This window comes from Colobus angolensis, unplaced genomic scaffold (genome assembly GCF_000951035.1).
Source record: "Colobus angolensis palliatus isolate OR3802 unplaced genomic scaffold, Cang.pa_1.0 Scaffold249, whole genome shotgun sequence".
In the NCBI taxonomy this organism is placed as follows: Eukaryota; Metazoa; Chordata; class Mammalia; order Primates; family Cercopithecidae; genus Colobus; species Colobus angolensis.
In genome coordinates this window covers 4,376,745-4,402,587 of record NW_012115699.1, presented here as the reverse complement: position 1 = coordinate 4,402,587, position 25,843 = coordinate 4,376,745, and the positions used below count along the sequence as shown (strand labels likewise).

Sequence of the window (25,843 nt, the reverse complement as noted above, 5' to 3'; positions counted from 1 at the left end):
GCCTTATTTATACCTCCAACAAGCTGCAGTTGACCCAGGAGAGGAAGCCATTCCATCTTCCACAGGTCCCACACACCCCCTCACAGCTCATTACCAGACAGGGAACCCCTGGCTTGGGTCTATAGGACAAACTCTCCATCTTGAGCTGACTTCACTGAGCGACTGCTGTCCTGCATATCTCTGGGGTAGAGTCCCCAAGAGTCAAGAAAATAACCCTTGGCCACAACCACTACTAAAACTTCTTCCTCTGCTGCCTCTAAGCTGGGAAAGAAACATAAAAACTGAGATTGCCCAGAGCTGCAGTGGCCAGCCCAGGAGTGCCAAGTCATGTGCCATAGCAAGCACTCAAGGGGGAGAGGAACCCACATTTTCAGAGCACTGAGAGGGAACACAGCAGTAACTGTGAGGAAACATGGGGGAGCCACACAACTAAGCAAGAGTCTAATGACCAAGAAGTTTAAGTGTTACCAGCTAGGTTACACCCCAAAACTTGCACACCAAAAATATCTCACTAACATACTCTTTTCTGAAACTAGAGACAAAACATCAGCTTTAAAGAAAGAACTTCCACAAATCCTTGGCCTGATGAAAACATCCAGAAAAGAAGTCTATTGACTGTATTCAATCTACAATGCAGTTAAAGAAGCACTCACATGCAGAGATGAGAAAGAAGCAACACAAGAACTCCAGTAAATCAAATGGCCAGAGTGTCGTATGTCCTTCATATGACTGTACTAGTTCTCCAACAAGAGTTTTAACAAGAAAGAACTGGATGGAATGACAGAAATATTATTTGGAATATAGATAGAAACAAAGATCATCAAGATTCAGGAGGATGGCAAACCCCAATCCAAGGAAAATAAGAATCACAATAAAGTGATACAGGAGATGAAGGACTAAATAGCTTCTGTGATAAAGAACCTAATGAGTCTGACAGAGCTGAATAACACAACAAAAGGATTTCACAATACAATCACAAGTATTAACAGTAGCATAAACCATGCTGAGGAATGAATCTCAGAACCTGAAGTCTGGTTCTCTGAAATAAGACAATCAGGCAAAAATGAAGAAAAAAGAATAAATACAAATGAACAAAACCTCCGACTGTCATGGAATTATGTAAAGAGTCCAAATCTATGAATCACTGGAATCCCTGAAAGAGAAAGAGAGGAAGCAAAGAACTTGGCAAACATATTTCAAGATATTGTCCATAAAAACTTCCCCAACCTTGCTAGAGAGGCCAACAAATTCAGAAAATACAGAGAACTCCTGCAAGATTCTACACAAGGTCATCCCCAAGATACATAATCATCAGATTTTGCAAGGTCAAAATAAAATAAATTATGTTAAAGGCAGCTAGAGAGAAAGGAGAGATCACCTAGGAAGGGATCCCCATCAGACTAACAGCAGACCTCTTAGCTAAAACACTAAAGCCAGAATAGATTGGAAGCCTATATTTAACATTCTTTTTTTTTTTTTTTTTTTTTGAGGCGGAGTCTCACTCTGTCACCCGGACTGGAGTGCAGTGGCCGGATCTCAGCTCACTGCAAGCTCCGCCTCCTGGGTTTAGGCCATTCTCCTGCCTCAGCCTCCCGAGTAGCTGGGACTACAGACGCCCACCACCTCGCCAGGCTAGTTTTTGTATTTTTAGTAGAGACGGGGTTTCACCGTGTTAGGATGGTCTCGATCTCCTGACCTTGTGATCCACCCGTCTCGGCCTCCCAAAGTGCTGGGATTACAGGCTTGAGCCACCGCGCCCGGCCTATTTAACATTCTTAAGAAAAAAAAATTAATCAAGAATTTTATATTCAGACAAATTAAGCTCCCTAAATGAAGTAGAAATAAGATTCTTCTCAGCTTAGCAACTGTTTAGGGACTTCATTACCACCAGATCTGCCTTACAAGAGATCTTGAAAAGAGCATTAGAATAGAATAGAAAGACTGCTACCAGCTACGACAAAAACAAACAAAAAACAAAACACAATTTAACACAAAGACCAGTGTCACCATAAAGCAACCACACAAACAAGCAAACATAATAACCATATAACAGCACAATGAGAGAATCAAATCCACACATATCGATACTAACCTTAAATGTAAATGGACTAAATGCCCCACTTAAAAGGTACAGAGTGGCAAGCTGGATTAAAAAAAGCAAGACCCAATGGTATACTGTCTTTAAGAGACTCATCTCACATGTAATGACCCTCATGGGCTCAAAATAAAGTGATGAAGAAAAATCTACCCAGCAAGTGGAAAAGAGAAAAAAGCAGGGGTTGCAATCCTAATTTCAGACATAACAGATTTCAAACCAACAATGATCAACAAAGACAAAGAGGGGCATTACATGTTAGTAAACAGTTTAATTCAACAAGAAGACATAACTGTCCTAAATATATGTGCACCCAACATAGGAGCACCGATTAATAAAGCCAGCTCTTAGAGACATTCAAAGAGACATAGACTCCCACACAGTAATAGTGGGAGATTTCAACACTCCACTGTCGATATAAGACAGATCACAGAGGCAGAGAATTAACAAAGATATTCAGGACTTAAGCTCAGCATTGGACCAAACAGATCTTATAAACCTTTACAAAAGTCTCCTCCCAAAAACAATGGAATATAAATTCTTCTCATAACCATATGGCATATATTCTAAAATTGACCACATAATTTGGCATAAAACAATCTTCAACAAATGTAAAAGAACTGAAATCATACCAAACATACTCTCAGACCGCAGCACAATGTAAATAGAATTCAACATGATGAAAATTGCTCAAAACCATATAAGTACATGGAAATTAAAAACCATGCTTCTGAATGACTTTTGGGTAAATAATGAAATTAAGGCAAAAATCAAGAAGTTTGTTGAAATGAATTAGAACAAAAATACAATGGACCAGAATCTCTCAGACACAGCTAAGGCAATGTTAAGAGGGAAACTAATAGAACTAAATGCCCACATCAAAAAGTTAGAAATATTTCAATTTGACAACCTAACTTCACAACTGAAAGAATTAGAGAAGCAAGAATATATCAACCCTAAGGCTAGCAAAAGATAAGAAACAACAAAAATCAGAGCCAAACTGAAGGAAATTAAGACAAAAAAAAAATCATTCAAAAGATCAATGAATCCAGGAGTTGATTTTTAAAAAATCAACTAAATACATAGGCCAGTAGCTAGATTAATTAAGAAGAAAAGAGAAGTTCCAAATAAACACAATTAGAAATGGTGAAGAGAATATTACTACTGACCCCACAGATACAAAAAAAACCATCAGAAACTCCTATGAACACCTCTATGCACACAAACTAGAACACTTCAAAGAGATAGATAAATTCCTGGACACATACACCTTCCCAAGACTGAGCCAAAAAGAAATTTATTCCTTGAATAGATAAATAACAAACTTTAACATTGAATCAGTAATAAATAGCTTACAAACCAAAAAAATCTCAGGACCTGACAGATTCACAGCCAAATTCTACCAGATGTACAAAGATTGCTGGTACCATTCCTGCAAAAACTATTCAAAAAAACTGGGGAGGAGTGACTTCTCCCCAATTCGTCCTGTGAGGCCAGCATCACCTTGATACCACAACCTGAGAGAGACACAACAACAAAAAAAGTTCAGGCCAATATCCTCAATGAATATCAATACGAAAATCCTCAACAATATATTGGCAAAGTGAATCTAGCAGAATATCCAAAATACTACCTGCCATGGTCAAGTAGGCTTCATCCTGGGATGCAAGGTTGGTTCAACATACGCGAATCAATAAATGTGGCTCATCACATGAACAGAACTAAAGACAAAAAATACAAAATTGTCTCAGTAGATGCAGAAAAGGCTGTTGGCAAAATTCAGCATCCCTTCATGTTGAGTACTCTGAATAAACTAGGTATTGAAGGAACATACCTCAAAATAATAAGAGTCATCTATGACAAACCCACAGCCAACATTATACTGAATGAGCAAAAGCCAGAAGTATTGCCCTTGAAAACCAGCAAAGGATGTGCCCTCTCACCACTTCTATTCAACATAGTATTGAAAGTAATAACCAGAGCAATCAGGCAAGAGAAGAAAATAAAGGGCACCTAAATAAGAAAAGAGAAAGTCACACTATTTCTGTTTGCAGGCAATATGATTCTTTATTTAGAAAACCCAATAGTCTTTGGCCAAAAGCTCCTTCAGCTAATAAATTACTTCAGCAAATCTGCAGGATAAAAAATCAATGTGCAAAAATCACAAGCATTCCTAGACACTAATAAAAGACAAACCAAGTGCCCAATGAGAAAGGCATCCCATTCACAACTGCCACAAAAATAATAAAATACCTGTGAATACAGCTAAGTAGGGAGGTGAAATATCACTATAATTAGAATTACAAAACACTGTTCAAAAAAATCAGAGAAGATACAAACAAATGGCAAATACTCCATACTCAAGAATAGAAAGAATCAATATCATTGAAATGGTTATACTCCCCAAAGCAATTTATGGATTCAATGCTAGTCCTATCAAACTACGAATGACATTCTTCACAGAATTAGAAAAAAAATTTCAAAATTTACATGGAACCAAAATGCAGCCCAAATCGCCAAGGCAATTCTAAGCAAAAAGAACAAAGCTGAAGGGATCACATTACCTGACTTCAAACTACATACTGCAAGGCTACAGTGACCAAAACAGCATGGTAGTGCTACAAAAACAGGCACATAGACCGATGTAACAGAATAAAGAGCCAAGATATAAGGCTGCACATCTATAACCATCTTATCTTTTACAAAGCTGACAAAAATAAGCAGCAGGGAAAAGTCTCCCTATTCAATAAATGGTGCTGGGATAACTGGTTAGCCATGTGCAGAAGATTCACACTGGACCTCTTCTTTACAACATATACAAAAAATCAACTCAAGATAGATTAAGGACTTAAATGTAAAACCCAAAACTATAAAAACCTTGAAAGATAATCTATGCAATACCATCCTGGATCTAGGAACAGGAGAAGATTTTATGACAAGGACACCAAAAGCAACCACAACAAAAGCAAACATTGGCAAGTGAGATCTAATTAAAGAGCTTCCACACAGCAAAATAAGCTGTCAACAGAGAAACAGACAACATACAGAACGGGAGAAAATACTTGCAAACTATGCATCTGACAAAGGTCTAATATCCAGCATCTCTAAGGAACTTAAACAAATTTACAAGAGAAAAACAAACAACCCCATTAAAAAGTAGGCAAAGAGCATGAATAGACACTTCTCAAAAGAAGACATACATGCAGCCAACAAGCAAACGAGAAAAGCTCAATATCACTGATCATTAGAGAAATGCAAATAAAAAACACTATGAGATACTATCTTATACCAGTCAGAATGGCTATTAAAAAACAAAAAAATAATAGATGCTGGTGAGGTTGAGGAGAAAAGGGAACACTTATACACTATTGGTGGAAATGTAAATTAGTTCAAACATTGTGAAAAGCAGTATGGTGATTCCTCAAATAGCTAAAAGTAGAACTACCATTTGACCCAGCAATCCCATTACTGGTTATATACTGAGAAATAAAAAAAATTCAACCCTAAAGACACATGTACATGAATGTTTATTTCAGCACAGTTCACAATAGCAAAGACATTGAATAAAACTAAATGCCCATCCACGACAGCCTGGATATAAATAAATGTGGTACATATATATAATGAAATATTATGCAGCCATAAAAAAAGAATGAGATCATGCCTTTTGTGGGAATATGGATGGAGCTGGAGGTTATCATCCTTAGCAAACTAATGCAGGAACAGAAAACCAAATACCACATGTTCTTATAAGTGGGAGCTAAATGAGTAGAAGTTATAAATACAAAAAAAGGAAACTACAGACACTGGGGTCCACTTGATGAGGGATAGTGTGAGAAGGGAGAGAAGCAGAAAACATGACCGGCCAACCTCCTGTTGACTTCTATTTTTATTGTGCTGTCACCTGAGAGTGAGTTTAATACCTTGGTGATATAATAATACGGACAAAAAATCCCCACGACCCTTTTTTAAATCTATGTAACAAACCTTCACATGTACCCCCAACCCTAAAATAAAAATTAATGAAAAGTAGAACTAACGAAAAGTAGTTCTCAAAGTAGAGCTACCATTCCACCCAGCAATTTCACTGTTGGTTATCTCCCCAAAGGAAAATATATCATTATATGAAAAAAACACTTGCACACACATGTTTATAGCAGCAAAATTTGAGTTTGCAAAAATATAAAACCAGGCTAAATGCCCATCAACCAACAAGTAGATAAAGAAAATGTGGTATATATACACCATGTAATACTCCTCAGCCATAAAAAGGAACAAAATAATGGCATCTGGAGCAGCCTGGATGGAGTTGGGAATCATTATTCTATATGAAATAATTCAGGAATGAAAACCCAAATATTGTATGTTCTCACTTACATATAGGAGCTAAACTATGAGAAGACAAAGAATGATATAACAGACTTTGGGGGTATTCAGGGGAAAGGGTGAGAGGTGGGTGAGGGATAAAAGACAACGCACTGGATACAATGAACACTGCTTGGAGGATGGGTGCACCAAAATCTCAGAAATCACCAGTAAGGAACTTAATCATGTAACAAAAATACACCTGCTCCCCAAAAACTATAGAAAAAATAATATTAAATAAAAATGCATGCTGATGAGATTGCCGGGAAAAATGAATCCTTGTACACTGTTGGTGGGAATGCAAATTAGTTCAATCATTGTGAAAAACAGTGGGGCAATTAATATATTTTTTTTTTTTTGAGATGGAGTCTTGCGCTGTCATCCAACCTGGAGTGCAATGGTGTGATCTCAGCTCACAGCAACCTCTGCCTCCCAGGTTCTAGCAATTCTCCTGCCTCAGCCTCCAAAAGTAGCTGTGATTACAGGCACCCACCATCATGCCTGGCTAATTTCTGTATTTTTTGTAGAGACGTGGTTTCACCATGTTGGCCAAGCTGGCCTCAAACTCCTGACCTCAAATGATCCTCCCACCTTAGCCTCCCAAAGTGCTGGGATTACAGGCATAAGCCAGCACACCTAGCTGACAATTTATCAAAGACCTAAAGAAACCTAAAAAGACCTAAAAGACCTAATAGCAGAACTACCATTTGACCCAGTAATTCCAAAGAAATATAAATCATTCTGTCATAAAGACACATGCATGCATATGTTCACTGCAGCACTAATCACAATAACAAATACATGGAATCAACCTACATGCATATCAAAGATAGACTGAATTTTAAAAATGTAGGATATGTACACCATATAAAACTATGCAACCATCACAGAAAATGAGATTATGACCTTTGCAGGCACATGAATGGAGCTGGAGGCCATTATCCTTAGCAAACTAATGCAGCAAAAGAAAACTAGATACCCTTTGGGAGGCCGAGACAGGCGGATCATGAGGTCAGGAGATCGAGACCATCCTGGCTAACATGGTGAAACCCCGTCTCTACTAAAAAATACAAAAAACTAGCCAGGCGAGGTGGCGGGCGCCTGCAGTCCCAGCTACTCGGGAGGCTGAGGCAGGAGAATGGCGTAAACCCGGGAGGCGGAGTTTGCAGTGAGCTGAGATCCGGCCACCGCACTCCAGCCTGGGCCACAGAGCGAGACTCCATATCAAAAAAAAAAAAAAAAAAAAGGAAGAGAGAGAGAAAGAGAGAGAAAAAGAAAAAACTTAATTATAAGAGCCTTAAAAATATATATAACTGTGCTGAGACTTTCTACTCTAAAAGTGTTTTGTTAGTCTGTTCTCATGCTGCTAATAAAGATGTATCTGAGATTGGGTAATTTATATAGGAAAGAGGTTTAATTGACGCACAGTTCCACATGGCTGGGGAGGCCTCACAGTCATGGCCGAAGGCAAATGGGGAGAAAAGTCATGTCTTACATGGTGGCAGGCAAGAGTGCATGTGCAGGAAAACTTCCCTTTATAAAACCAGCAGATCTCATAAGAATTATCATGAGAACAATAAGAGAAAAACCTGTCCCTATGATTCAACTATTTCCTACCACATCCCTCCCATGACCTGTGGGGATTATTACAAGTCAAGGTGAGATTTGGGTGGGGATACTGAACCAAAACATATCATTCCACCCGTGGCCTCTCCCAAATCTCATGTCCTCACATTTCAAAACCAATCATGCCTTCCGAAAGTCTCCCACAGTCTTAACTCATTTCAGCATTAACTCAAATATCTATATCCAAAGTCTCATCTGAGACAAAGTACTTTCTGCCTATGAGCCTGTAAAATCAAAAGCAAGTTAGTTACTTTCTAGATATAATTGGGGGTAGAGGCATTGGGTCAATTTCTCCCAAATGGAAGAAACTGGCCAAAGCAAAGGTGTTATATGCCCCACACACGTCTGAAATCCAGTAGGGCAGCCAAATCTTAACGCTCCAAAATGATCTCCTTTGACTACAGGTCTCACATCTAGGTCACACTGATGCAAGAGTTGGGTTCCCATGGCCTTGGGCAGCTCCACCCCTGTGCATTGCAGGGTAAGAGCCTCATTCCCAGCTGCTTTTACAGGCTTTTATTGATTATCTGCAGCATTTTTAGATGCATGATGTAAGCTGTTGATGGATCTACCACTCTGAGGTCTGCAGGATGGTAGCCCTCTTCCCACAGCTCCACTAGGCAGTGCCCCAGTGGGGACTCTGTGTGGGGGCTCCAACCCTGCATTTCCCCTTGCATGCTTTAGCAGAGGTTCTCTATGTGGGCTTCACCACTGCAGCAGATTTTTGCCTGGACATCCAGGTATTTCCATCCATCCTATGATATCCAGGTGGAGATTCCCAAAGCTCAGCTCTTGTCTTGTGTGTACCTGCAGGCCCAACACCCACGTGGAAGACATCAAAGCTTGGGGCTTGCACTCCCTGAAGCCATGGCCCAAGCTGCACCTTGGCACATTTTAGCCATGGCTGGAGCAGCTTGGACACAGAGCACCAAGTCCCTATGCTGCACACAGCAGGGCGACCCTGGGCCCAGCCCAATAAATTGTTTTTTTCCTTTTAGGTCTCTAGGTCTGTTATGGGAAGGGCTGCCATAAAAGTCTTTGACCTTCTCTGGAGACATTTTCTCCATTGTTTTAGTGGCTCCTAATTACTTATGCAAATTTCTGCAGCCAGATTGAATTCCTCCTCAGAAAATAGGTTTTACTTTTTTATCACATTGGCAGACCGCAAATTTTTTGAACTTCTATGCTCTGCTTCCCTTTTAAACATAAGATCTAATTCTAAAATGCATCTTTGTGAATATGTAAAACTGAATGCTTTTAACAGCACTCAAGTCACTTCTTGAACACTTTGCTGCTTATAAATTTCTTCTGCCAGACACCCTAAATCATCTCTTAAGTTCAAAGTTCCACAAATCTCTAGGGCAGGGGCAAAATGCCACCAGTCTCTTTGCTAACATAATAGTAAGAGTCACCTTTGTTCCAGTTCCCAACAAGTTCTCCACCTCTGTCTGAGACCACCTCAGCCTGGAATTTATTCTCCATGTCATTTCAACATTTTGGTAAAAACCATGCAACAAGTCTCTAGGAAGTTCCACATTATCCCACATCTTCCTGTCTTCTGAGTCCTCCAAATCTCTAGGAAGTTCTAAACTTTTCCACATCTTCCTGTTTTCTTCTGAGCATTCCAAACTGTTCCAGCTTCTGCCTGTTACCCAGTTCCAAAGGTGTTTCCATACTTTCAGGTATCTTTACAGCAGTACCTCACTACCTAGTACCAATTTACTGTATTAGCCTATTCTCATGCTGCTAATACAGACTTACCCAAGACTGGGTAATTTCTAAAGGAAGGAGGTTTAATTGACTCACAGTTCCACATGGCTGAGGAGGCCTCATAATTATGGCAGAAGGTGAAGGAGGAGCAAATTCATGTCTTACATGGTGACAGGCAAGAGAGTGTGTGCAGGGGAACTCCCCTTTATAAAACCATCAGATCTCACAAGACTTATTCACTGTCATAAGAACAGCATGGCAAAAACCTACCCCCATGATTCAATTAACTCCCGCAGGGTCCCTCCCATGACATATGGGGATTATTACAAGTCAAGGAGAAAGTTGGGTGGGGACACAGAGCCAAACCATATCAAGTGTCATGTGAGATACAAAATTTTACATATATTATTTTAGTTCATTGTTTCTTTAATGGTAAGACTGAGTATGTAAAACGAAAATAGAAAAAATACAGAATTAAACATTTTATTTATGGTTTTGCTAAAATGAAATACTACATGGCTATTAAAGTCAGGTAGTCAAATGACATTCAAGAACATGTCAAAAATACTTGAAAAATGATGTTATTGGGAGTAAGAGAAACTCTAACAATACAGTCCTATATTTTAACATGTATTTATCACCTATACTTATGTATTTATTATCATATATTTATCTGAGTTTAACAATTAAACTATGTCCTTTCCTTCCTAGTAACACAAGCCTAATAAAAGTAAGTTGGAAAAGAGATGGAAATCCACATTTTCTGGGCACTTAGAACGTGTATATGTCACCCTGCTTTACATAATCAGTCTCATTAAATCTTTATAAGACTTTTTAGTTATTATTACTATCAGAACATTTCAAGGGTTCAGAAAAGTTAGAAAAGCCACTAAACCTGGATGAAGTAGTTCTAGAATTCAAATCCGGATTTTTCTGGCAGTTAACCCCTTCCTTTTTCATTAGACTAATCCAATATGTAAGTGGTACCCATTATCAACTGGCAGCATGTCATCTTGGCAGCAAGACGGTCTGTCACATAAGACAATCTATATCTAGAAATTTCAGTAGGGGACCTTAATCTTTCTCAGTACTCCTTGAAGCCTGGTAGGATTCCTTAGAGCCTCCCAACTATTACTGCTTCCTTTTACTACAGACCCAGACTGGTGAAGACAAAGTCAAGTGCAAAAGCAAAGAAAGGATAGGCTGAACGATGTGATTGTTAGGAACATTGGACTATTGGGAAAATATTTCTCAATAAAAGATTATAGATGCCACACAGTTACACATCATCTCTTTGCTAGAATTAAAACCCTTTGATTTAGCAGCATTTCCTTTACAGTGCACATGCTTTATCTTTTTATGATTCAGTCGCCAGTAATGTAGGTGAGAAGGTCCATTTCAATGATAAATAAGGATCAACTGTGAAGGAAAGGGAGGGTAAAGTTAATGGACTGACGAGCAGAAAGAGATGATTTTAGAATATTGAAGTGAAGGGTTTGAATATGGGAAATTACGAAGGCAGCAGACGGAAGACAGACAGGGAAGCACAAATTGGGGCATTTTCAATATGTTTTTTCCAGTGCCCAAAGTATCATGCCTTATTCACAGTACCATAAAGAGTCTAACAGAGCCTGACTGAGTTTGAGAAAGCTCTCTTTAGCATAAAATCTTATTTCTTCTGCAACATTTTCACATATTTATACTACTAAGAAAGTTGTCATTTCAGTAGGAAGAATTCAAAGCCAGAAAGAAGGAGATCTTTGTGGTACGTTGATAAATAAGTTGGTAATTGGCTATACTGCTGCTTTTTTTTTTTTCAGTCCTTTATTCATTCCTTTGTTTGTTTCCTATTCGCTTCTTAAATTTCTTCATTTCTTCTATTTTTGTTCCTCCGTTGGTCCCTCCGTTCACAAATGTTTACTTCCCTTGTAAAGTATGGTGGATCCTTTACAAGGTGCTAAATATGAAGAAGAAAATGAGACATTGTTCTTATGCCAAAGGAATTCACAGTCTAGTGTTTCTATTACCAAAAATAAGTACTAGGAAGAAAAGCCATTTTCACCATACATTAAAAAAATAAACTTCACAAGTTGGGTCTGTTTTAATTAAGTGAGAAATAAAATTATATTCATTTATTTTGGATTTTAACTTTTTAATGAAGAGTTTAAAGATGGTGAAAAATCATCCCATTTTAAAATTTCACTCTGTATCCTTGGACCAGTGTCTCCCATTTCCTCCACCCCCAGCCCCAGCAACCTTCAAAAATCATCTTTAATTAAACAATACAGATGTTGGTTTCAGGATGTTTTCACTCTTCTTAATCTAATTCTGCTGTGTATATTTTTTTAGACTTACTATTATTTCTCTGCATAATATAATTTATGTGCCAATAACACTTGCTACCTGGAGTCATGGAAAGGATCATGCTCTAAGGCAAGGTTCACCAGAATCCTTGGCCTAGATGGAAGGACAGGGGTGGGAGGTGTTGTGGAAGGGAGGATCAAGAGAAGTTAAAGGGTTGTAGTAGAAATTTTTATGTGCTGTTTTTATTTGCATTTGCACTTTTTCCTATGGATAATATTTGTGTTTTACTTTAGATCATCAGAAAGGTCTGTGATTTCCCTAAGTTTAAAAGCCATAGGTTTAAATGCAAATATAAATTAAATATGCTACTTTTTATTTCATTGACCCTTCTACATATTTTTTTCAGCTTGTTTCATTAACACAGAACTTTGGCAAACACACCAAAACCAGAACAAAACAAAACAAAAAAATGTATATTTAAATAAACACTTTTCTTCCCCTTTCAAGCACTTGCCTTAGCTTAGTTCTCTGTATAATATAGTTACAATAAGTATAAATTGGTTCCTAAAAATTAATTTTACATAACATCTGAAATATACTTTCTACCAATACAATTGTACACATTAGCATTTTTGTTTCTTTACAGGAAAACGTTACCTTGTACATCGTATCCTACAGAGACATTTGACTTCTCAAGACTGAGAAAATGAGAATATCACATTGTTTGTTATCACCACCCCAACCCAAACACATTTTTGCCCCAAATCTGCAATTATGTCCACTTTTTAGTTCATGATATTACACCCATATCTACATTATCTAGTAAAAATGACCATGGCAGCAGCAGTAGTAGGAGAAAATTAACTGGGTTGAAGAGAAATTAATTCTCCATGATTATTTAAATTTATTTCCTTAAAAAAATTGGCACTTGTTTTTCAGCATAATCCTCAGAGCTGTAAGGAAATGCACAGAACTTAGGAATAGAAAAGCTATTTTGGATCCAGGGCTAATAGATTGCAAACAGTCCAGATGTTGCTATATGTACTTCAGATAGATTATTGAAGTCCCTAGTGACACTACTTTCCTAGTTAGAGAAATTTTTTTTTTTTTTTAACTGGGTAGATACTGTATTTTGAGACTATTCCTTCAATATAATTAAAGAATTATAGGGAAGAAATATCTACTGAGAGATTTTTTTTTTTCAATCTCAGAAATGCTGCTTGAAATTTAAAATCATGTAGAGTCAATTCTGCTCCTTGAAGTCTAAGAATCTGACACAGGGTTTTGATACATATTGTATTAGAACAAGATAATCTCTATATAGTATGAATGGAGTATTAAAATTGACTCTTACACATAAAATGTTGTTCCTGCTATTTCACCACTACCCTAGTTTCCCACTTCTTAAGGCCCTGTCTTGAAAATAAACCTATTTAAAAGCATGTTACTTGAGGAGAAACAGCTTTAGAAAATTTGGTGGGTGAATTTATCACTATATTTTTATCTAGAAAAGCAAGGCCCTACAGAACTAAAAAAAAAAAAGAAGAAAAATAAATTTTAATTAAGCCACATGGGAGTATGGCAAAGGCATTAAATTTATTTATTTATTAAATACTTCTTTTTAGTTTCTTTCTTCATTATATTTACCAAGTATATAAAAGGGACAACTTAGTTCAAAACACTGTGCTAAAATTACAAGTGTCCTTAGAATAAAAATAACAGTTTCTGAACTCTTTAAGCATACCTTCTGATTCACGAGACAAACAAAAACAACTACCGTCGTTTGATTCTAAAAGTAATATATGGTAATTGGGAAAACTACATGTAAGATATTTTTTAAATGTAAAAGCACATGCATACACAAATGAACACACAACACAAATAGTCTTACCCATTCCTTAATTCCAATTTCCTAAAGTAATTTTAAAAGATATTTTTGCTTGCTAGTTATAATTATTAACGTATCTCCAACAGTTTTCTTCTTTCTCTCTTCTTTAGCTTCAAGTTGAGCTCTCCATTTTTATATTTCTGACAATTATTAAGGAAGAGAGTAACGGGGCTCTATGAGTCCTGGTCAATGGGGAAATCTAACAAATGCAAGAGAATCATGAGCATCTCTCTGGATAAAAAGACATTTCATATGGACTTGAAAATGGAGATTAAGTAACTTAGTGCTTGGGAAGTATTATGAAAATATGGCTTTCAGGATTTTTGAGAGCTTGGAGGTGGGAAAGGACTATGTGATTTCTGGTATAGAAATAAGGCCAATCTAGTTGATATGAAAAGCTAAAGTTTCTGGTTTACAATGCAGCTAGGCCAGTAGGCAGCAGTTAGCTCCAACTGCTACTTTTGGACAGTTTATGCTAAGGAAAGCCTTCTCAGCTATGGAATGTTACTGAAGGATTTTAAGTAAGTTCCTAGCATGATCAGATTTGAATTTCTAATTTATAACCCAGGATGCAAATCACAAGAAAACCGTAGTGGAAAAACATGGATGGAAGTACAATAGAAAGCTATTACAACAGTCATAGGGATCAGAGATGGTATTTTAGACAAAAGTCACAGCAAAAGAAATGGAGATCTATTATCAAGGTACAGTCTCAGTAGTTCAGTATGAGGTTCTAGTGAGGATGATGAAGACTTCTAAGTTTTAAATTTTACCTAAAAATAAAATATACCTATAATTTTTTAAAAAACTTGAACATCTATGAAATCAGGAGATAAAACTTAGTCACCCAGAAAGATTAAGGCAGAGGAACCCCAAGAGAGAAAGCACTTAAAGTTAAGTTACCTGCTTTCTAACTTTGCCAAACCCAGGTAAACCCCATGCGTCAAGTGAATACCACTTTCCACTTTATCCTTCATTAAAGATGTGAAGTATATACATTAAATCTGGGATAAAGACTTATTTGCCTCTAAAATCTGTGTTTCCATTTCTAATTTACCTACAAAACTCAGATGGTGAATTTTTCACCTCTCCCTAAAATACTTACAAAGGCATAGACATGGATAAAATTTTAAAATAACCCATGAAAAGTGGAGAATGACAGCCTCTTGTCAGAATCTCAAAGAACTTTCCAATTAATTAAAAAGTGACAGTTGACTGGTAAATCACTACCCAGTCTTCACCTTAAACTTATCCCTACTTCACCTTATGAAATAGAGTGCACGCCAACAAAATGATAGTGATCAAACTTCCCACACAGTCTCAGGTTCTCTACCAACCCAAAGAGCAAGCTGCTGTCTACCTTGCATTCAAGTGAGAAATGTGAAGGGACCCTGAGACATATCTTTTCCACCCTAGTTTTGTTCAAACTCCGATCTTTATCTATTCAGCAACTATTTATACATTCCTTAATGGCATAGAGCTAGGATCTGAAGATACAGTGGTGTAGGTTCACGATGACCCTGTCTTCCTAAGATCTACAGTTTTCAAGAGACTGCAAATTTAACACTAATAGGACAAGATAATTCACAGGTGCACTTTGGGTCTCAGTTCAATGTTACTGAATGGTCTTCCCTGAATCTCCCAACTCATAGGTTGCATTATAGTGGCCTGTATTCCTTTAGAATCCTTTTCAATCAGGTGTAAATTTTGTGAGTTCTGTCAATGTGTAGACATTATCAGCATCAGCCATCACCCACCACTGAAACTCTGATACTAACAGGAATCAACAAACGGCCTATGTATGGCTTTGGAACTAATAACAGTTCTCACTTTTTCAAAGGGTTGTAGAAAAATTGGGGGAAGAAGAAGTAGGAGGAGGAAGACAAGGGGGAGGACACTACAGAAAACAAAATGTGTGTGGTCCACAAAGTCTGAAATATTTACTGTCTGTCCATTTGCAGAAAATTTGTTCACCCTCTTAGCATATAGTAAAGACCCAAGTAGTATGAGTTAAATAAATGCATAAATGACATTTCAGAGCATTGGACACTCAAAAGTACAATGACATAGATAGCTCCAGATACTCACATGCTCACTAATAATTACCAATGGCACGTACTAGGAATTGTGGTTTCTATGAGCTTGATTAGTTCAGAGTGAAAAATAAGAGCTGGAATAAATAAGTTATACTTATCAAAAGAACAAGTGTTCACAATGAAAGTCCACTAAAATGACACAATTAGACTATAAGATGGCGTATTGTCTTAGTATATATCTGAGAAGATTAATTTTATTTGTCAACTTGATGGGGCTAAGGGATGCTCAGATAACTGGCTAAAAATACTTCTGGGCATGTCTTTATGAAAGAAATTGCCATTCGGATCAGTAAAGAAGACTTACTCTTCCCAGTGTGGCCAGGCATTGCCCAATTAATTGGGGCCCTGAATAGAGCAAAAAGGTTGAAGAAGGACAAATTATCTGCATCTTTCCTTGAGCTGGGATACATGTCTTCCCCTCAGGCAATGAAAGTCCTGGATCTCAGGCCTTTAGACTCAGGGGCAGGGGAACTTACAGGAGTTCTCCCCATTCCCGCCATGTTTCCAGGTCTTCAGCTTTGGACTGAATTACATTTGCTTTCCTAGTTCACTAGTTTTCACTAGTTTCTAGCATCCATGTGACAGATTGTGGGACTTGTCAGCCTCTATAATTGTGTGAGTTAATTTCCATAATAAATCTTCTATATCTATATACTAATAGTTTTGTTTCTTTGAAGAACTTTATACAATATCAACAAAATAATTCATGACATTCATAATACACAGTTAAAATGAAGAAACACTAAGAAGAAGCTTGTGGATAAAGAGTACTTGACTGTTAAGAAACATCTCGTTTTAATTATATAGTAATGGAGATGGGGATCACCTTGTTTTGTTTTGTTTTGAGATGAGTCTCACTATGTTGCCCAGGTTGGACTCAAATTCCTAGGTCAACAAATCTTCCACCTCAGCTTCCCAAGTGGCTGGGACTACAGGAGATCACCTTTTCAAAGGTGAATATCAAAGTCAGAAAATCAACTAAATGAAAGGTAGATTTATCTATAAAAATCAAAATGTTATTTATCATAAAATTCCATAAATAGCTTCGAATAAAAAGACATTGTAAATAATGACTGCCACATTCAATCATTCATGACAAATTTATTTATTCATGTCATATTCAAGTATTTTCCAGATTTAGTTTTTTTAATTAAAAGGTTCTATGCTGCAATAAAGAACTAAACCATGAAAATACATTTCAATCAGGAATGACTACACAAAATAATGTTTCATCTCAAGCAGAGAAGTACTCAAACATTGAGGTTAATAGTATGAACTCTATAATAATTATGGTCATGTTCAAATAAACGTCAACTCTAGTGGTCCCTGTTGTGAGGACAAAGTTATTTAGTCACTCTTTGTGACTATTACCTTATCCTCAAATGAACATATTAATAGTACCTACTTCAGAGCTATATGAGAAATAAATGAGTTAATACAGGTAAGAAAATTAAATGAATTTAATACAGTTAAAGCCTTAGAACAAAAAATAATCACTATATATCAGTAATGGTGTTAGTAATCCATAAAATAAAATTTAAAACAATGGTGATTATATCACCATGTTACACCATTTAGATTTACCAAGATTAGAAAAATAAAAAAGGCCAAATATGGTTGCTCACACTTGTAATCTCAGCACTTTGGGAGGCTGAAGAAGGAAGATCATTTGAGTTCAGCATCTCGAAATCAGCTTCTTTATCCTATTTTCTCTTTGCATTTTAGTTTGAATTTGTACTGAAGGATCCTCAAGCTCACTAATTATTTCCTCAACCATATCCAGTCTGCTGATGAGTCCATCAAATATATTTTTAATTGTTACTAGTTTTTTTATTTCAAGCATTTTCTTCTGATCCTTTTTTAGTTTCCATCTCTCTGCTTATATTACCCATCTATCCTTGAATGTTGTCTAATTCTACCTGTAACATATTGGCCATTATAAATATACCTACATATGTGTGTCTGATAATTTCAGTGTTACTTCTGAGTCATATTCAGATGCTTGCTTTGTCTCTTCAGATTGTCATTTCCTGACTTTTTTAATGTCTCACAATTTTTTTGTTGAAAGTTGAGCATATTTGTATCAGATAATAGGAAATGATGCAAACACACCTTTACTGTGAGACTTTCTGTTAATTTGACTGTGAGTTGTATTGTGTTTAATCTTTGTTATAGCTGTAGGTGTCAGTAGTTTCAAATTCTGCTAGCATCTACTTTCTTTCCTCTGTTACTTTTGTGTTCTTCTAGGAACTTCTTAAAACCTGAGACTTGCAGCTATTTCAACTGTAATCCACAGTTATTAAGCTGAAACCTTATTGATTTGGTGGTTTTATGGGGGAAGGGAAGCTTTCTATAATATTATAATTAAATCAATCTTTTAGTGACCTTGCATCTCTTGGTGGTGACCTTCACAAGTGTTTCTTTCTCCAGTTGGTGAGACAGAAAGGCCAGAGGATGCTTTGTTAGATAATTGTCCTATTCCCAGGTGTGATAACGATCTGATAAGGTCTTTTCTCCTACCTGCCAGCCAGGTTTTTGTTATGGAGAATGATCTGGGTATATTTCAAGTTGGTTTCTCCACTGCTCCCCAGACCAGAAGCACCAGGGAATTTCTTGATTCTTTACCGTGAGAACTTACTGGAGGTAAAACCCATAAACATGTTAGGGACTTCAAAGACTGCGAACCGCAGAAGTTTATTCCTCATGCTATTTTGCACTCCACTTCCAGCCATTTGTTAAAATTACTCTTTAGGTGCTTCTATCAGTTCATGGCTTCAGCATCTTCTATTCCAGGTAAGCTGATCTGTTTTTTGTGAGATCAGTGATTTTTTGGGCAGTGTCTCCAGATTTCAGGGTACCAGTTTACTCTACTATCTCAATTCTTTGATTGTTCCTAGAAAATCCATTGATATTTAGGTTGTTCTGGTTTTCTTTTAAAAAAAAAAAAAAAAAGTTAATGACCAGCATGCTCTTAACCTATTAGAGCTATAGCTAAAGTCAAATGCTTACAATATAATGTTTGAAGAAAACCATGTTTTATTTTTAAAGAAAGAAAACAGATCAAAATGCAGAATGTATAGAAATTATTGCAACCCTGTTAAATCTACTAACAGTTTGAAATGCTTCCCTTTAGGTGGGAAGGGTTACAGTTGGTTGTCTGCTTTTTACCATTCTATGTTTTCCAAATTGTGTTCAGTGACCATATTTTACTTTTATAATTACAAATATATTTGGAAACATTCTAGAACTCAAAGCAGAGACATAATGTAGTTATCTAATGACTTTGGAGAAAAGCTGCTTAGTTTTGATTCTTGGCTTACCTCATATTCTGAGTGATCCTGGGTGACTTTCTTAATTTTTCAGTGTCTCAGATTTCTCATCTATAAAATAAGAATACTAGTATTGGTATCCCCATAAAGCCATCATCAGAATTAAGAGATTAATATATGTAAGCTTCTTAGTATCTTCAAAAACCTTTATTTATTATATTATTTGAAATAAGCGATTGAGAAATCATTTAATTGTTAAAACAGATGTAATCTATTTTTCATTTCCCTTGACAAAGCCATAGTCTGAGTAACTCATCATCTTCTCAAGTGGGCCAATTAACTATTCCTCACCATCTGTTTGGCCACTGATCTAGTCCCTTGCTCCTAGTAATATGCAACGGCCTTTAAGAGTGTGGAGGTCTAAGAATGCCGGAAGGGCAACAGATTGAAGAGAATTTGGCCATGAGAAATCACCAGAGGGGGGAAAAACACATATTGTGTGTGTGGTGTGTGTGTGTGTACAAATATTTAGATGAAATAAAATATGCCACTTAAAAAAATTGTTTTTACAATCTTATTTTGGCTTGCAACTCTGACATCAGTACAATAAATATGAATATAATGTTGACCCACTTGACAGTCATTCCTCTGTGAAATCAATGTGTCGTTTGTGTGAGGGATTTTAGTGGAGTTGGCAGGGATCATATCTGACCTTCCTTGTTTATGATACCTTTTGCTAATATTTGTTTTATTCTTCTTTATAAGAACAAACATATTTCTTTCTGACTCTTAAAAAATGAAATATTTTAGTGGGATTGAATCTGTCAGCAACATGACTTGATGTCTTTGATTAACCCATTCCTGGGAAAATGGGTAAACTTTAATTGTTAATGGTAAAAAATAAAATGTATAACAATACTGCATTATAGAAAGCTTCTTAAACTATGCCTGTCATCGCCTAATATTTTTTATACTTGTCTGTAATCCACATAGAGCTTTAATTGACACTACTGTTTTTAACATGAAAGAGAGTAGATTTTTTCATTCTGAAACCACAATTTTAAATATGATTTTGAAAGTAGATTCTAGAAAATTACAGAGAATATTAAAAATGTTGGGCAGTATTCAAAAAGAGTTCGTTCAAAATCCTTATTTACAGTTTATCTTGTATTCAATATAGAAAAGGCAAACAATGCAGGGATACACAATAATTTAAACATAATATGGAGCTATATGAAAACCATATTTTTCTCTATGATCAGTAAAATATATCTATTAACTTTAAAGAAAAACAAATTTAAAATGCAATGTTAAATGCTGATAAAAATAACTAATTTTTAAGCCTGTGCACACAGTGTTGTATACTTTAAATCTAATATCCCTTTTAATCTTCACAACTGCCAATGAAGTAGATGCTTCTGTCACTATCACTGTATATATGTAAGTAATAAAGTCCTTGGGAAATCTAGAAGTGTTTTGTTATCAGAGAGATATGATGATACATAACAGTTTGCAACAATTCTGAACAAAGTCACAGGATCATTAGGTTTCTACACAAGAAGACCACAATCTTTGCATATATAATTCATAAAATTTTGATAACTAAAAATGCATATCACACAAAGAAAAGAATGAGAAGTATATTTTGCAGGTGGCATTAATAAAACTTTTGTTGTTGTTGTTGGTTTTTTTTTTTTTGCGACAGAGTCTTGCCCTGTCACCTAAGCTGGAGTGCAGTGGAGCCATCTCAGCTCACTGGAACCTCTGCTTCCCAGGTTCAAGCATTTCTCCTGCCTCAGCCTCCCCAGTAATTGGGACTACACGCATGCCCCACCACGCTTGGCTATTTTTTTTTTTTTTTTTTTTTTTTGTAGTAGAGACAGGGTTTCAGCCTGTTGATCAGGCTGGTCTCGGACTCCTGACCTCAAATGTTTTGCCCACCTCAACCTCTCAGAGTACTGGGATTACAGGTATGAGCCAATAAAACATTTTTAAGAATACTTTTCATTTCATACTTCCCCCATAAACTAGAATGACATTCAAATCAAAAAGATGGTTGTAAACAAGCATGTCAAAATCTGTAAGTTCAAATAAATTCTATTTGTCCAACACTTGGAGAAGCACTGTTGGTAAATATCTGAAACTGAAAAAATAAGAACAGTGTAGACTCTCACCGCAGTGGCCGGGAACGCTAGCCATTCAGGTGTTCGGTCCTCCTTGGGCTGACTCGCCGCCCTCGCTGACGCACCATGGACTCCCCGAGGCAGGTGGTCAACTTTGGGCCTGGTCTCGCCAAGCTGCCGCACTCAGTGTTGTTAGAGATACAAAAGGAATTATTAGACTACAAAGGAGTTGGCATTAGTGTTCTTGAAATGAGTCACAGGTCATCAGATTTTGCCAAGATTATTAACAATACAGAGAATCTTGTGCGGGAATTGCTAGCCGTTCCAGATAACTATAAGGTGATTTTTGTGCAAGGAGGTGGGTCCGGCCAGTTCAGTGCTGTCCCCTTAAACCTGACTGACTTGAAAGCAGGAAGGTGTGTGGACTACGTGGTGACAGGAGCTTGATCAGCTAAGGCTGCAGAAGCCAAGAAGTTTGGGACTATAAATATTGTTCACCCTAAAGTTGGGAGTTATACAAAAATTCCAGATCCAAGCACCTGGAACCTCAACCTGGCTGCCTCCTACGTGTACTATTGAGCAAATGAGACGGTGCATGGTGTGGAGTTTGACTTTATACCCGATATCAAGGGAGCAGTACTGGTTTGTGACACGTCCTTAAACTTCCTGTCCAAGCCAGTGGATGTTTCCAAGTTTGATGTGATTTTTGCTGGTACCCAGAAGAATGTTGGCTCTGCTGCAGTCACCATGGTGATTGTCCCTGATAACCTGCTGGAGTTTGCCTTTCGAGAGTGCCCCTCGGTCCTGGAATACAAGGTGCAGTCTGGAAACAGCTCCTTGTACAACAGGCCTCTATGTTTCAGCATCTACATCATGGGCTTGGTCCTGGAGTGGATTAAAAACAGTGGAGGTGCCGCGGCCATGGAGAAACTTAGTTCCATCAAATCTCAAATCTCAAATGATTTATGAGATTATTGATAATTCTCAAGGATTCTACGTATGTCCAGTGGAGCCCCCAAATAAAAGCAAGATGAGTATTCCTTTCTGCATTGGCAATGTCAAAGGAGATGATGCTCTAGAAAAAAGATTTCTTGAGAAAGCTCTTGAACTCATTATATTGTCCTTGAAAAGGCATAGGTCTGTGGGAGGCATCCAGGCCTCTCAGTATAATGCTGTCATGATTGAAGATGTTCAGAAACTGGCCACCTTCATGAAAAATTTTTGGGAGATGCATCAGCTATGAACTCATCCTATCCAGGATAAACTCTGTTCTTGAACAACATACAAAGTTTAAAGTAACTTGGGGATGGCTACACACAGCCACACACACAGTATTTTTCTCAAATGAACATGTTTATTGTAGACTCTTCTTTCTTGAAAGAACAACAGCAAAACATCTACAGCTCTGTAAAGCTGATGGGACATAATGTTCACCTTAATTCTGACTTGAACTGGAAGCAATTTAAGAAATTTTGTTGCTTTTCTAACAAATTCCCACTTGTTTTGCCTTTGCTGCTACTATTTCTAGTTAGATTTCAAACTTGCCTGTGGACTTAATAATGCAAGTTGCAATTAATTATTTCTGGAGTCATGGGAACACCCAGCATAGAGCGTAGGTGGGGCCCTCTAGGTGCTGAATCTAGACATCTGTGAGGTCTCCTTGGTTCAGCAGCTGTTGATTCAAGGTCAGTATTGACCATTGGAGGAGTGGTTTAAGAGTACCAGGCAAAGGGCAAACTGTAGATTGATCTTTATACTGTTATTACAAGAGAAGTGACATACTTTATATATGTTTATATTAGCAAGGTCTGTTTTTAATACCATATACTTTATATTTCTATACATTTATATTTCTAATAATATGGTTATCAGTGATACATGTAGACACTTTTAGAATTTATTAAATCCTTGACCTTGTGCGTTACTCCATTAGCAACAGTTTCACCCCCTCCTCAGTCTTCCCCTTCCTCTTTCTAAGCTGTTTTATGAATAAGATCTAGAAGTTCTTGATTTATTTTTACTGTTCTTTCCATAAGTAGAAGAGAAAGTTGATTGGTTTGTTGTTTTTCAATTATGCCATTAAACTAAGCATTTCTGTTAAATTACCTTATCCTTTGTTCTCTTGACTGTTTTCTTTGTAATGTTTGAGGACGAGAGTGATACTTTGCTGAAAAGTCTTTCCCCTATTGTTTATCTATTGTCAGTATTTTATGTTGAATATGTAAGGAACATTAAAGTCCTAAAACATCTTAAAAAAAATAAGAACAGTGTAACAAATTTGGTTCTGGGCAAAATTTGCAAATGAGGAGGAGCAATCTGGTAGTAGATGGTATTAAATTGACAATAGAAAATTTATTTAAATAGCATTAAAAATAAACCAAATTTAGAAACTTTCATTTCCTGAAGACATGGCATAAAAAATAATAGGCCCCTGTTTTTCTTCTTCCTGGAAGTCATGCCTAAAGATAACACAAAAGTGAGTTCAAAAATGAAATATCTGAAAACCTAAGACCAGAATTCTGAGAAATCCCTCATGGGAGAGACGGTGTTTTGTCTCCAGATGTGAATGGAGAAGTGGTAGGGAGGGAGGAAGAGAAAGGACAATAAACCATAGGTAAAATAATGCTGGGGTTTCCAGAATATCATATAGTTGGAATAATGCAGCATGCAGCATTTTCAAATGGCCGTCTTTCACTTAATATTATTCATTTAAGTTTCCTCTAAGTCTTTTCATTGGCTTGAGAGTTCACTTATTTTCAGTACTGAAGAATATTCCTTTGTCTGGATGAGCCACAGTTTATTTGCTCATTCATCTTGAAGGACATTTTGATTACTTCAAAGTTTTGGCAATTGTGTATACAACTGTTATAAACTTCTTTGTGCAGGATTTTGTGTGGAAATAAGTTGTTAAATCATTTGGATAAATACCAAAAAGCACAATTGTTGGATTGTAACAACAGCATGCTTAGAAAAATGCCAAATGTCTTCTCAAGTAGCTGCTATGGACTCAACTTTGTCTCCCCAAAATTCATACACTGAAGGGCTAATTCCCAATGTGATGGTATTTAGAGGTGGGGCTTTTGATAGATAATTATGTTTAGATGATGGCATAAGTGTAGGACCCTCATGATGGGATTAGTACCCTTATAAGAAGAGACATAGGCTGGGCGCGGTGGCTCAAGCCTGTAATCCCAGCACTTTGGGAGGCCGAGACGGGTGGATCACGAGGTCAGGAGATCGAGACCATCCTGGCTAACACCGTGAAACCCTATCTCTACTAAAAAATACAAAAAACTAGCCGGGCGAGGTGGTGGGCGCCTGTAGTCCCAGCTACTCCAGAGGCTGAGGCAGGAGAATGGTGTAAACCCAGAGGCGGAGCTTGCAGTGAGCTGAGATCTGGCCACTGCACTCCAGCCTGGGCGATAGTGTGAGACTCCGTCTCAAAAAAAAAAAAAAAAAAAAAAAGAAGAGACACAAAAATATCTTGCTTGCTTTCTGTCCACCATTTAAGAACAAATGGTTCTTAAAACAAGAACCATTCTATATTCCCACTAGCAATTAATGAGAGTTCATATTGCTCTACATCCTTAACACCATTGGTTGTCATTAGTGCTTTGGATTGTGTTTGTTCTAATATATGTGTAGTGAATCTCATTCTTGTTTTAAATTGCATTTCCCTGATGACATAGGATGTGGAGCATCTTTTCATATGCTTGCTTTCCCTCTGTATGTATTTTCTGGTGAGGTGTCTGTTCAGGTATTTTGTGCATTTTTTTTTATTCAGTTGTTGCTATTGGAAGATTCTGTATGTATTTGGGATAACAATCCTTTATCACATATATCTTTTGCAAATATTTTCTTTGAGTTTGTGGCTTGTCTTCTCATTTCCTTAGCAGTGTCTTTCATAAAGCAGAAGATTTTAATTTTAATGAATTTCAGCTTATTGATAATTTATTCCATGGATTGTGCTTTTGGAGTTATATCTGGAAAGACATCGCCGTACCTATTCTTTTATGTTATTTTCAAGTATTTGTATAATTTTGTATTTTAGAATTAGGTCTATGGTTAATTTTGAGTTATTTTTTGTGAAGTGTGTAAGGTCCAGTTTATTTCTTTCCTCTCTCTGTCTTTCTTTTTTTCTTTCCTTCTTTTTTTTTTTTTTTCAACTGGAGTCTCACTCTGTAGCCCAGACTGGAGTGCAGTGGCATAATCTTGGCTCACTGCAAGCTCTGCCTTCCAGGTTCATGTCATTCTCCTGCCTCAGTCTCCTGAAAACTGGGACTACAGGCACCTGTCACCATGCCTGGCTAATTTTTTTGTATTTTTAGTAGAGATGGGGTTTCACTGTGTTAGCCAGGATGGTCTTG

At 37.0% G+C, this 25,843-nt stretch overlaps 1 pseudogene across 1 annotated transcript; it reads left to right on the top strand.

Moving 5' to 3' along the window:
• The first annotated feature begins 21,520 nt into the window (after nt 1–21,520).
• Nucleotides 21,521–23,726, top strand: LOC105514630 (annotated as a pseudogene). The gene has a single exon (XR_001002212.1). The product of XR_001002212.1 is annotated as a phosphoserine aminotransferase pseudogene (transcript).
• Nucleotides 23,727–25,843: the final 2,117 nt, after the last annotated feature.